General features: G+C 39.1%; 1 protein-coding gene and 1 pseudogene across 6 annotated transcripts in view; one reads left to right on the top strand and one right to left on the bottom strand.

Moving 5' to 3' along the window:
• The window catches only part of LOC131274974 (leucine-rich repeat-containing protein 37B-like), a 51,450-nt gene that overhangs the window by 28,342 nt on the left and 9,784 nt on the right, over positions 1–13,324 (top strand). For 5 of the 6 annotated variants that reach the window (XR_011646772.1, XR_011646771.1, XR_011646770.1 and 2 more), the window contains 2 exons: positions 173–256; positions 1,013–2,980. The gene's annotated coding sequence lies outside the window, so the exon portion shown is untranslated. The remainder of the gene's footprint in view (positions 1–172; positions 257–1,012; positions 2,981–13,324) is intronic. The other variant, XR_009182309.2, reaches the window with a different exon arrangement.
• LOC131274975 (RWD domain-containing protein 1-like) lies at positions 7,046–11,354 on the bottom strand (annotated as a pseudogene).

The raw sequence follows: 13,324 nt of genomic DNA, 5'->3' as shown, positions 1-13,324 counted from the left end.
CAAAATGGAGGTTATAGTAGTTACTATCTCATAGGATCATTACATGATTTAAATGAGTTAATACATGTAATACATCACATACCTAACATAAATGTGAATGTTAGCTATTATTAATATTCAATCACTCAGTAATGCTCAAACCTTGTCTTTGTCCCTGACTTTCTATATATAGCACCTGTTAGTGCCCAACCTAGGGCTAGGTACTGTGGGAGCCACAGAAGCAGAAGACATTGTCTCAGGAACCTGACAATGACAGGTGAGAAGAAAGGGAATATGCATAAAAAGGGAAGTGATATACTAAAAGAGATGCAGACCATAGGTGCTGTAATTCACCAAATTCTGTCATCACCACAGTGTGCAGGTCTAATAAAACCCTGCATGTACAAGATGAAACCTTAGCTTGGGCTTAAAGAGTGGCTAAGATTTGTAAACAGAAAACTAGGGAGTATAACTAGGCTAAGGCTGAAGGGATGATCAGAATTTAGGAGACTAATCTGGCTGCAGTGTTGGGTTAGGAAGCAATGAAAGATAAGATTATGAAAAATATTGATTATCAGCTATAGGGGTTTGAATGTTATGCTACAAGATATGTAGAACTATTGAATGTTTCAAGTAAGAGAAATTATTAAAATAGGAAGATTATTTTAAAATTGATATATAGAGCAATCTAGAGAGAAGAAATCTTGATTTGGGAGACCAAGCAGAAAGTTCTAGCAAAAGCTAAGGGTAAATGAGAAGGGGATGGATCAAAGTGGTTGTGATAGGAATGAAAAGAAACTATAAAGCTGTACTATAAAGGAAGAGTGGGCAGGGTTTGGTGATTGACTCTAGTAGTTGGGGACAGGGTAAACAGGAAGAAGAAAAATCAAATATGAAACAAAACAAAACAAAACAAATATGACTCCAGGGGATGATTAGGAGAATGATCATGAATCAGCAGATGGAAATATCGCTGTCAGGAAGGACAGCCAGTTTGAGGGACATGAGTTCAGCTTTTAGGCTTCTTTTATAGGTGAGCATAAAGCAACAAGAAGGCTCCTGATTGAGTGCAAATGTCCACTGGGCAGATGGGCAGACAAGTGCGGTCGGTACGTCCTGTCCGGTGGACGACGGGGCAGGAGAGGCCTAGGCTCCTGCGGGGGCTCGCAGGCGTGGAGGGCGCGTGGCGGAGAAACCACCACGGAGACGAGGTGAGCACGCAGGTCTAATTTATTAAGGGAAGTACATGTGTTTATATAGGGTTATGGGGGAGTGAGCAGGGGACTGATTGGCTGTGGCCAAAGGGGGATTGGACTGGCGGTGGCGAGCAGTTGGGGGGGGGAAGAGGCAGATTCTAGGTTGGTGAAGGGGCGGCACCTGCGGGAAAGTGGGACGGGGCTGGGAGTGATTGGTAGGGACTGGTTCCTTGCCTTTTATGGTGCGGCTTGTGCTGAGGCTTGACAGTGCGGGAGGGGGGATGTGAGCGTAGGCAGCTCCTGCTGGCTATCAGCAAGCCGGTGTCGGTTGCCTGGGCGGGGCCGAGGGCAGTGCGCCCGTTCCATGGCTGAGGGCAGTTCACCCGTTCCAGCCGCCCTACGCCCGAGTGGTGGGCTGCGCATATCCCCCACTGGGCGCGGCTATGCTTGCCAGCCAGACTTCAGCCTGCCTCACCTCAGACAAGTGTCTGTTTTGACTTACTTCTCTCTTTTTTAAAAAATTTTTTGAAATATATCACTCATATGTAAACAATGTATAATAATTGTGAACTTACAAACCAAACATATATAACATGACTTCTTTCTTTCTTTCTTTCACATTATTGTGTCTGCTCTCCGTGTGTGCGGCACCATGCTTGGGCAGGCTGCACTTTTTTTTGCGCTGGGCGGCTCTCCTTATAGGCGTACTCCTTGCATGTGGGGCTCCCCTACACCAGGGACACCCCTGCATGCACGACACTCCTTGCGCACATCAGCACTGCGCATGGGCCAGCTCCACACGGGTCAAGGAGGCCCGGGGTTTGAACTGCGGACCTCCCATGTGGTAGACGGACACCCTAACCACTGGGCCAAGTCCTCTTCCCACCATGACTTCTTTCTGACATCCCAGAAACAGTGTATCACTGTTTTGATTTGATGAACTCAGTAGATAAGCTGTTGCTGAGGGAAGAGAACAGAGCTAAAGGTCAAGATTCAAACTCCTCCATGGAGTTAGTGGTCACAACTGAACCTCGGACATTTAAACTTCTCTTCAACACGTGTCATTCATAGATACAGTCCCACTGCATTAAAAAAAAAAAAAAGTCAGAAGTATATGGGATAAGTGAAAGTGAAAGTTCCTCTGCCCCTTCTTCCCATTTCCACCTTCCTCCATACCACATGTAAGATGACTCCTGTTAACATTTTGCTGTGTGTCCTTCCTACAGATCTTTTTCCTTTGCATTGACATACATATATGTATTCTTAGGTACTTTTTCCCCTGATTAGGTAATACTTTACTCCTTGCTCAATGATTTGCACTGTCTCTGAGCAATATGTCTAAGAGATCTTTATGCATCAATATATAATATCTCTAATTTCTAATTGCCCTTGCCATCCCAAAACATGTAAAAGTGTGAACAGTGGGCACTTAGCCAAAGTTTTGGAGTTTCCTGGCATGTGGTTTCTTTATACTTATTTGTTGATAATGACAAAGGAGAAGAAATTGGACTAATAGGAAGTTCAGTTTCTGAGATGGCCCTATCATTTGTGCCACTGATCCCATAGTATTTCTTTATTAATTGTGCAAATTTGGAAGCTGACCACTGTAGAAATTGGAAAGCTGGTGTTTTCTGCTTTTAAAATATTTCCCATGAGGTTGCCATGATTCTTTACACTTAGTCTTTTCATTCTTTTCCTACTTATTCAAGGATATGAAATGTGTTTCTTCACAGAAATTTCCGAGGAAACTCTATTTCTTACATTGATGAAAATGTACGGAAGGGATATCCCTGAGTTGAGAAACTGTGAGTATATTCTCTCCAAATCTGCCTACAGAAAACTAACTGCATTGTAAGACCCTTGTTGGTCCAGAATTTTGAGGTCAATACCTCTGAGAAAAGGTATTTTCCCTCCTCTATATCCAAAATCAACCTCTACTGATTGCAACTTATGGTTATTTTACAAATATATATGGTAGAACATCTTCAAAATAAGAAAGAGGCCATTTAAATTTGTGTTTCATTATACAAGTAATAGATGATTATATTCTCAATGTATACAAGTGAAATAACAGATAGAGTAAAAATTCTTCTCAGCTCTTAATCCCCCACCCCTGAAATACTGTTACTCTGAGTTTGGTTTCTGTCTTTCCAGACCTTCTTTCATGCATTTGCCTACATACATATTTACAATCGGTTCATTATGCAGTCTTTTCTCTTCCCTGTATAAACTGTACCATCCTGCAACTTGATTCTTTCACTTCCTGATGTCTTAGATTTCTTTCCTTTCCAGGATATAGAGAGTTACCCCATTCATTTAAATTCCTGCATAGTATTCCATAGTATCGATGTATCACAGTTCATTTAATGATTACTGTATTGACGGATGTTTAGAGTGTGTCCAGTAGCCTTATTACGTGCATTGCTGCAATGAACATCCTTTACGTACTTCTTTGTGAACATGGGCAGGTGTTTCTGGAGAATAGGTACCCAGAAATGAAATTGTCGGGTGAAGACTAGGTAAATATAAAAATTTACTTGCTCTCCAATAAAACGTCCCAACACACACTCCAATCATCAGGACATGGCAGCATTCATTTCCCCACTCTTCACCACTTTATAGTCTCCATCCTTTTCCTGGCCTGATGGGTTAATAAAAGTGATGCCATCTCAATCAGTATTCTCATAATTATGAGTTTAAATATCTTTAAATGTATATTTTATTTTCATCTTTATTGCCAAGCATAACACAACATAACATTTCCTGTTTTAGGCACATTCAAATATACAATTCAGTGGTGTTGATTATATTCATAATGTTGTGCTATACTATCGCCACCATCCATTACCAAAACTTCTCCATTATCCCATATAGAACCTCTGTACCCATTAAGTATGAAGTCCCTGTTCTCCACCTCCATACCTACCCCTTGTACCCTGAAATCCACTTCTGTCACTATGAATTCGCATGCTATAGTTATTTCATGTCAGTGAGATCATACAATATTTGTCCTTTTGTGTCTGGCTTATTTCACTCAGCATGATGCCTTCAAGGTTCATTCTTGGTGTAGCATGTATCAGAACATCCTTTGTTTTTCAGGTGCATGACATTCCATTGCATGCTGATAACACATTTTGTTTATCCATTCATTCATTGATGAACACTTGGACTGCTTTAAACTTTGGGCTCTTGTGATTAATGCAGCTATGACCATCAGTGTACGGATTCTTTCCAAGTCCCTGCTTTCAATTCTTTGGGGTATATACCTAGAAATGGGATTGCCAGGTCATATGGAAATTTTGTACTTAATTTTCTGAGAAACCGCCGAACTGTTTTCCACAGAGACAGCGCTATTTTACATTCCCACCAACAATGCTCAAGCATTCCTCTTTCTCTGCATCTCTGCCAAAACTTGTTGTTTTCCATTTTTAAAAAAATAATAGGCATACAAGTGGGTGTGAAGTGGTACCTTGTAATTTGGATTTGCATTTCCCTAATGGATAATGATGTGGAGCTTATTTCATGTGCTTTTTGACGACCCGTATATCTTCTTTTGAGAAATGTCTATTCAAGTCCTTGGTCCTTTTTTTAAAATTGGGTTATTTGTCTTTTTCTTATTGCGTTGTAAAAGGTTTTTTCATATATGCTGGATAGTAAACCCTTATCAGATACATAATTTCCAAATATTTTCTCCCTTTCTGGAAGTTGTCATTTCACTTGTCCTTTGATGCACCAAAGTTTATAAATTTCATGAATTCCAATTTATTTATTTTTTTCTTTTGTTGCTCATGCTTTCAGTGTAAAGTCTAAGAATCCATTACCCAACACAAAGTCCTCAAGATATTCCTCTGTTTCTTCTAGGACTTTCATGGTTTTAGTTCTTATATGTAGGTCTTTGATATATTTTGAGTTAATTTTTGGATATGGTGTAAAGGTCCACTTTCATTCTTTTGCAAGTGGATCTCCAGTGATCCCAGAACCTTTTGCTGAAGAGACCATTCTTTCCCCATTGAGTGAACTTGGCATCCTTGTCAAAAATCCATGAGTCACCATGAGTAGAAAGGCAACCAATTTGACAGCAAATAGCTGAGATCCCTCCTTAATATGGGAAAGGAGGAGGAGGAAAGGCCTTAAAAAGGTCTACCCTGGGGCCCCACATTGTGTGTTTCTTGCCTGGAGCATGCCTGCACCCATGTCTTGTGTGTGTACTTTCCCTTTCTCTCATTTTTCAATTAAAAAACTCCAATGACTCATAGATGTGAGGGTTTATGTCTGAACTCTCAGTTCTTTTCCAGTGGTCTATATGCCTGTCTTTATGCCAGTACCACACTGTTCTGATTACTGTAGCTTTGTATTAAGTTCTGCTATCAGGAAGTATGGGTACTCCAACTTTGTTCTTCTTTTTGAAAGTAGCAACCTTTGGCTTCATTGAGCCTTTCTGTTATTTGTCTACTCTTTATTTCATTTCTCTCCATTCAGATGTTCACGATTTACTTCCTTCTGCTAGGTTTGGGTTTCGTTTGCCTTCTTTCCCAGCATTCACAGCTATAAATTTCCCTCTGAATACTGCCTTTATTGCAGTCCATAAGTTTGGGTATGTTTGTTTTCCTTTTCACTTGTCTCTAGAGATTTCCTAATTGCCCTGGTGATTTCTTTTTTGACCCCTTGGTCAAGAGTATATTAATTTCTGCATATTTGTGAATTTTCCTATTCCCTCTCTGTAATTGATCTCTAGGTTTATTCCATTGTGGTTGGAGTAGATACTCTGTATGATTTCAATATTTTGATTTATTAAGACTTGTTTTGTGACCTAACAAATGATCTATCCTAGAGAAGGATCCATATGCTCTCGAGAAGAACGTGTATTCTGCTGTTGTTCCCTGAAGAGTTCTATGTGTATGTGTCTGTTAGTGCTCATTGGTTTATAGTATCACTCAAGTCTTCTATTTATTTCCTTATTGATCTTCTCTCTAGATGTTCTATCCATTATCGAAAGTGGTGTATTGAGTTCTCCTACTATTAATGTGGAACCTTCTAATTCTCCCTTCAAAACTATCAATATTGCATCATGTATTTTGGGTCTCTGCTGTTAGGTGCATATATGTTTCAAATTGTTATATCTTCATGATGAATTGACCCTTTTATTAATATATAGTGTCCTTCTTTGTCTCTTTTAACTTCAAGTCTATTTTACCTAGTATTAGTATAGACACACTAGCTCTCTTTTAGTTACTGTTACATGGATTTTTTTTTTTTGCCATCCTTTCACTTTTCAACTCTCATTTGTCTTTGAATTTAAGGTGTGTCTCTTATGAACTGCATATACTGGGGTCCAACTTTTTTTATACCCATTCTTCCAGTCTCTGCCTTTTAGCTGGAGAATTTCACTCATTCATATTTAAAGTAACTACAGAGAATGCAGGTCTTTCTTCTGTCATTTTGCTATTTCATTTTTCTAAGTCTCATACATTTTTGTCCCTCAAGTCTTCCATTACTGCCTATTTTTGTATTTAATTGTTCTTTTGTAGTGACACATTTAGAGTCCCTTATTTCCTTTTGGATATATTTTTCAGATGTTTTTTGTGGTTGCTGTGGGCTTAAATTTAACATTTTAATCTATAAAATCTCGTTTATGGAATACCAACTTTGATAGCATACACAAACTATGTTCTTGTACCTCTATGTCCCCCGTCTTTGTGTTGTTCTTGTCTTTATAAAGTATGTGACAAAGGTATAGATGCATCATTACTTTTTATGCATTTATATTTTAGAACCTGGAAGAAGTGAAAAGTTGAGTTACAAATCAAAAATAGTATTAGCATTTATAATTCCCCCTATATTTACTTTTATATTTACTTTTACCAGAGGTCTTTATTTATTTATTTATTTTCAAATTTTAAGGTCAGTTTATTAAGTTCAATGTTGAAAGTTATCAGAAGAGTATTCTCCTGAAAATCATTTTTTCTCAGAATAAAAGAAAGGAAAATCAAAACTATCTCAGCAGATGCTGTGGCAGTCAAGCATCTCTGCAGATAGGGACAGTTTATCAGTCAGTCGAGTCACTCTCTGGGTTGGCAGGATTAGAGTCTGGGTCATTTTCATCATCCTCCAGCTCCAACTCATCCATTTCCTGGAATAAAGATTCATCTACCTCCATGTTGTTTCCAGCATCCTCCAAGAATAGATATCGGACATGTCAAGATTATGACAGATGTTTCAGATACCTGCTTCCCACTTAATTAATTTTTTCCTGCTTGTTCTTCTTTTATTCATTTCTTTTTTAAAATTATTTAAAAATTTCCCCCTTTTTTAAAAATTAAAAAAAAGTTTTTATTATTTATTTCCCTCCCCTTCCCCCCCCCCCCCCATTGTCTGCTCTCTTTGTCCTTTCCTTGTGTGTTCTTCTGTGTCTGCTTGCATTCTTATCAGATGGCACTGGGAATCTGTGTCGCTTTTTGTTGGGTTATCTTGCTGCATCAGCTCTCTGTGTGTGTGGCACTACTCCTGGTCAGGCTGTGCTTTTTTCACATTGGGTGGCTCTCCTTGCATGGTGCACTCCTTGCATGTGGTGCTCCCCAGCACGGGGGACACCCCTGCGTGGCACAGCACTCCTTGCACGTGGCAGCACTGCATGTGGGCCAGCTCACCACACAGGTCAGGAGGCCCTGGGTACAGAACCCTGGACCTCCTATATAGTAGGTGGACGATCTATCAGTTGAGCCACATCTGCTTCCCTCATTCATTTCTTTTTAATCTCTAAGAGCTCTGCATCATACTTGACCTTCCAACTTAAGAAATTCTCAATTGTGATAGGAGTGCCATGAAATAATTGCTTTTCAGCTTCTTCTCTTCTTTTTCTTTTTGTTTCTTTTCTTCTCTTCTAGTTTTTACTTGACCTACTATTTCATTTAATTTTTCTTGCACAGTAGACACTAAAGTAAAGATCTTACCATATTAAGATTTTTCTTCTACCCATAATGCTAATAATTTTAAAACATCTGTGACATCATTATTGTCTAGATTTTCCTGGGAGAATATTTCATAAAGGAGAGCTTAACCTGGGTGTTTTTCACTATATGTAAACTTCAGTGTAGTCTGGACAGTTAAGACACAATAGTTTGATGTGCATAACTTAAAATGTCAAGTATAGAGAAATCAACATATCTGGCAAATCAGTCCTTAATTTACAATGTGTCATTTAATAATAGCATCATTTTCTCCAGCCTTGGATGTCACAGTAATGATAAAGCTGGGTGGAATTTCTGATAATACTGTGAAGGAGTCGGGGTAGATGGACTCCAGAGCTTCCAGCTCATTGCACTGCTTCTTGCCATAATCTGTCATCATGACCCTCACCTCAGCCCATGGATTGCCCACACTGCGAGACGGCGCCGTACAGCCAAGACAGCAGCTGCGCCAGGAGCAGACCGCCACCCAGGAGGCTCTTTATTTCTTTTTGCAGCCTCTGTTTAGTGTTTAGTGTTCTTGACTTTCAACCTGAGGCACTCCCATTAGCATTGATTGTAAGGCAAGTCTAGTGGTCATGACCTGTTTCAACTTTAGTTTATCTGGGAATGTCTTGATCTCTCCCTCATTTTTTTTAAGGAGGTACTGGGAATTGAACCCAGGACCTCATATATGGGAAGCAGGTGCTCAACCATTGAGCTACACCCACTCCCTCTCCTTCATTTTTGAAAGACATTTTCTCCAGACATAGAATTCTTGATTGGCAACTATTTTCTTTCAGCATTTTGAATGTCATTCCACTGCCTTCTTGCTTTCAAGAAGAGATGAGAAATTGGCACTTAATCTTATTGAGGCTTCCTTGTGTTAATGTATTTCCTCTCTCTGCAGGATATTCTCTTTTTCTTTGGCATTTGATAATGTGTCTGGATGTGGATCTCTTTGACTTTATCCTGTTTGGAGTTTGTGGAGCTTCTGGGATGTGTATATTCATTCCTTTAGTTAAGCTGGGGAAGTTTTCAGCCATTACTTCTTTGAATATTCTTTCTGCCCCTTTCTCTCTTGCTTCCCCTTCTGGGCCTTCCATAATGTATTTATTGGTATGCTTGGTAGTGCCCCATGAATCTCTTAGGCTCTGTTCACTTTTCTTCATTCTTTTTGCTGCTTCTTCTTCAGACTAAATCACTTAAATTGTCTTATCTTCAAGTTCACTGATTCTTTCTTCCTACAGTTCCAATCTGCTGTTGAGCCCCTCTGGGAATTTTTTATATCAGTTAGTGGCTCTTCAGCTCTAGATTTGTTTGGTTCCTTTTTTATCATTTCTATCTCTTTATTGAAATTCTCTGTTGTGTCATGTATCTTTTTCCATATATGCTTTAGTTCCTTGTGTTTTAACTCTTTAAGCATATCTAAGACCACCTTTTTTGGAAGTGGCTGTGGCTCAATCAGTTGGGCTCCCATCTACCATATGGGAGGCCCTGGGTTTGCATCCCACAGCCTCCTTGTGAAGGCAAAGCTGGCCCATGTGCCTCAGAGAGCTGATGGTCCCTGTGCCATGGAGAGCTGATACAGCAAGATAACACAACAAAAAGGGAGACAAGCAGACACAGAAAAATGGGCAGCGAATGGACACAGAGAAAAAACAAACAAAAACAAGCCACAAAGGAAGGGAAATAAACAAACAAACAAACAAATAAATCTTTTCTTTAAAAGAAAAAGACCACTTTTTAAAAGTCAGTCTCTGGTATGTCCAAAGTCTAGTCTTCTTCACTGATGGTTTCTGATGTTTTATCTTGTCCTTTGGATGAGCCATCATTCTTATTTCTTTATGTGCATTTCAACCTCTTTTTGCACACTGTACATTTTAATATTTTAATGTGTTACCTCTAGAATTTAATCCCTGAGGTGTCTGTTCCTTACGTTTCTATCCAGTTAGTGATATGACAGATTTTCTTGAATGCCAGGATCTAACAAGCATGAACAAACCAAAATACCTTTCAAAGTCTTTGCAGATTGGCTCTTTGCTGGCTGGTTCTCCTTCAGAGCTTAGTCCTTCTACAGGTGAACCTAAAGAACAAAGCAAGGCAAAAGCTTAGGGCCCTCTATGGTTTTTTCTGAGCATGTGTCTTGTCCTGGGTATGCACTCTTGGCCTTAGGAATTCCCCCATTTACACAGATCTCAATGCCCCATTTTCTCCTTATGAAGTAGTCAATCCTCCTGGTTCTTGGCACTCTATTGTATGCTGTAAGACTGGTAATCCTCTGCACCAAAATGCTGTGATTTTATCATTTCTTACACTGATTAAGCTGCCTGCAAGCTGCTTCAGTGTGTAGGACAAGTTCTGGGAAGGCAAGCCGGAGATGAGTGTCCTGGTTCAGTCCTTAGGCTGCCACCGGATATATTGATACAAACATACATGCACCCCAGTATATGCATAAGGATTACACAGCTTCCTTTGAAACCAGGACCAGAACCTGCACTGAGCGCACAGGCTGGCTCCACACAGTGCTGGGGAGGGAGCGTGAGGGAAGAGCTAATGATCGTGCCTTGAGGTTTTCCCACTGTTCTTAGGTTGCCTTTTTCTTGATTCAGTACTTGCCCAATTACTGCAACTCTTTAACTGATTTTCAGAGCTCTGAGAAAGATGGTTCTACCTGTTTGTGCTAGTTGTCTGAAGACTCTGTGGGGGTATGGAACTCTAGAGTGTCTCTCTCTCTCTCTCATCTTGGGGACATCAGTCCTTCACCTTTAAATGTTTATTGACCATTTATATTTCTTCTATGAGTTGTCCTTTGCCCATTTTACCGTTCAATTGTTTATCATTTTCTTATTGATTTGTAAGTCTGATTAGACATACAGGTGATTTTGGAAAAATACATACATTCAAGGTAATTAACAAGCATTTTTCATGATAATTTGTGTATCATACCATTAGTTCAACTTGAATAGATAAGTCACAAATGATTTTTGAATTAAAAATAAAATACCTAGGGAGCTGATGTAATTCAGTGATGGAGCACCGGCTTCCCACATATGAGGTCAATCCCCAGCCCAGTACCTAAAAAAAAAAAAAAAGACCCAATAGCCATAGGAATCTAAGAGGATTTGTGACATCATTAAAATAGATAGACTGTTAGTTTGATATCTTAGTGATAAGGGAAGAAATGGTAGAACCTGACTGTTTGTTTGGAAATTCTTAAAAACTACATATATTTTCAATTTCTCACTGAGAATATCCAGTTTGGAGATTTTATTTCCCAAACTTGTAATAAAAATTCAAATCATTTGGCACAAGAAGTAGGTAACATTAATTTCCTCTGGGAAATGAAGAAGGGGTAGACTGAGAGACAGGGATGTGAAGAAAATTTTCAACTATCAACTATGCACCTTTTGAATTTTGAATTATATGAATATATATTACATAGATTTTAAAAATAAATTTAAAATTATTTTTTACAAATTATGTAGTTGGAAGTTTATACACTGTAACATGAGTTTGATGAAGGTTTTCAAATTTTTGTCAACTTGACATTTTTACTTTTGAAGGCAGAGGTTCTTAACTTAGGGTCCGTGGGTTCCTGGGGCAGGCTTTCTTAACTATTTTTTTGCCTTATAACTCTTTGGTAATCTACAGAAGCCTGTAGCTCTCTTCTTGGAATACTGTTTTTAAATGCATAGGATAAAATACATAGGAAAGCAAAGAAACCAATTAGATTGAAATACAGTTTCAAAATATTTTAAAAAATAAATTAGTAAAATGGTAATAGATATAGTTCTTATAACACATTAAATAACAATAGATACTGGTGGGTATAATGACTTATACTTTCAAATTAGTGGTGAGAACCAGTGATAAAAATTTTGAGATCTGCAACATATATAAGGTGATATGAAAATATCTGTGATTTCTAATGGTGACAAAATAAACTATATGCTAATCTACTGTATTGCCTACATTCGTAATGGAAGAAAATGTTAAATTTTTGTTAAAGGTTTGTGAAAATAGAGATGTAATTTTTTTTTCCCCCATCAAAGTTCACTCCCTGAATTCTACCCATTCTATTCATCGACCTCTGCCCTAAAGGGCTGATCCACAAATGGAAGTTACATGCACTTTTTTTTTTTTCATTTATTCACGAAAGTACATTTTCTGGAAAAAGGGTCCATAGCTTTTATGAAATTCTTACAGGGTTCTTATATCATAAAAGAGTGAGTCACAAATGTAGGGGAGAAGAAAGACATTTTGTTTCCTGCAAAGCTGTACTTATTCTCATGAGTGTTAATAAATGATGATTTTTAAAATAAAAGTTAGTGTAGCTGACACTTCACTCATTCAACATTTATGGCACATCTGTTCTGGGTGCTGAGGATCCAGGCCCAGGAACAAAACAAACCAAATATCCCCACTCCCAAGGAGTTTACAAATATATATAATAGACAAATAAGTATATAAATACAAAAGATAGATGATATAATGTCCAGGACTGATCATCGCTATGGAGAGCTAGAAAGCAGGTGAAGGAGGATAAATCAATTTGGAAATAGCCATATATAGTTAAGTACAAAAATGAAACCCTGAGCCCTCTTAATTTCCTAAAACTTACAGAGGTGGGAAGAAGGATAATTGGGTTAAGAATGAATATTTTTGGCGGCGGACTTGGCCCAGTGGTTAGGGCGACCATCTACCACAAGGGAGGTCTGCGGTTCAAACCCCGGGCCTCCTTGACCCGTGTGGAGCTGGCCCATGCACAGTGCTGATGCGCGCAAGGAGTGCCCTGCCACGCAGGGGTGTCCCTGCATAGGGGAGCTCTACGCAAAAGGAGTGCGCCCCATAAGGAGAGCTGCCCAGCGCAAAGGAAAGTTCAACCTGTCCAGGAATGGCACCACACACACAGAGAGCTGACACAAGATGACACAACAAAAAGGGACACAGATCCCCGTACCACTGACAACAACAGAAGCAGACAAAGAACAACACACAGCAAATAGACACAGAAAACAAACAACTGGGGCGGGGGGAGAGAAGGGAAGGAAGAAAAAAAAAGAATGAATATTTTGAAATTCAGAGGATTTCCTTGGTGAAAGGAAACCTGGTCAGAAGTTAAACATGGCAGTTTCTTAAATTTTTTTTCTTATTTCCCCCCAAACCCCCTTCCGTTTTCTGCTCTCAGTGTCCATTCACTGT

The sequence above is a fragment of the Dasypus novemcinctus genome, chromosome 21, assembly GCF_030445035.2.
Source record: "Dasypus novemcinctus isolate mDasNov1 chromosome 21, mDasNov1.1.hap2, whole genome shotgun sequence".
Classification (NCBI taxonomy): Eukaryota; Metazoa; Chordata; class Mammalia; order Cingulata; family Dasypodidae; genus Dasypus; species Dasypus novemcinctus.
The sequence above is the reverse complement of the archived record's forward strand: the minus strand, read 5'-3'. Positions and strand labels throughout refer to the sequence as shown.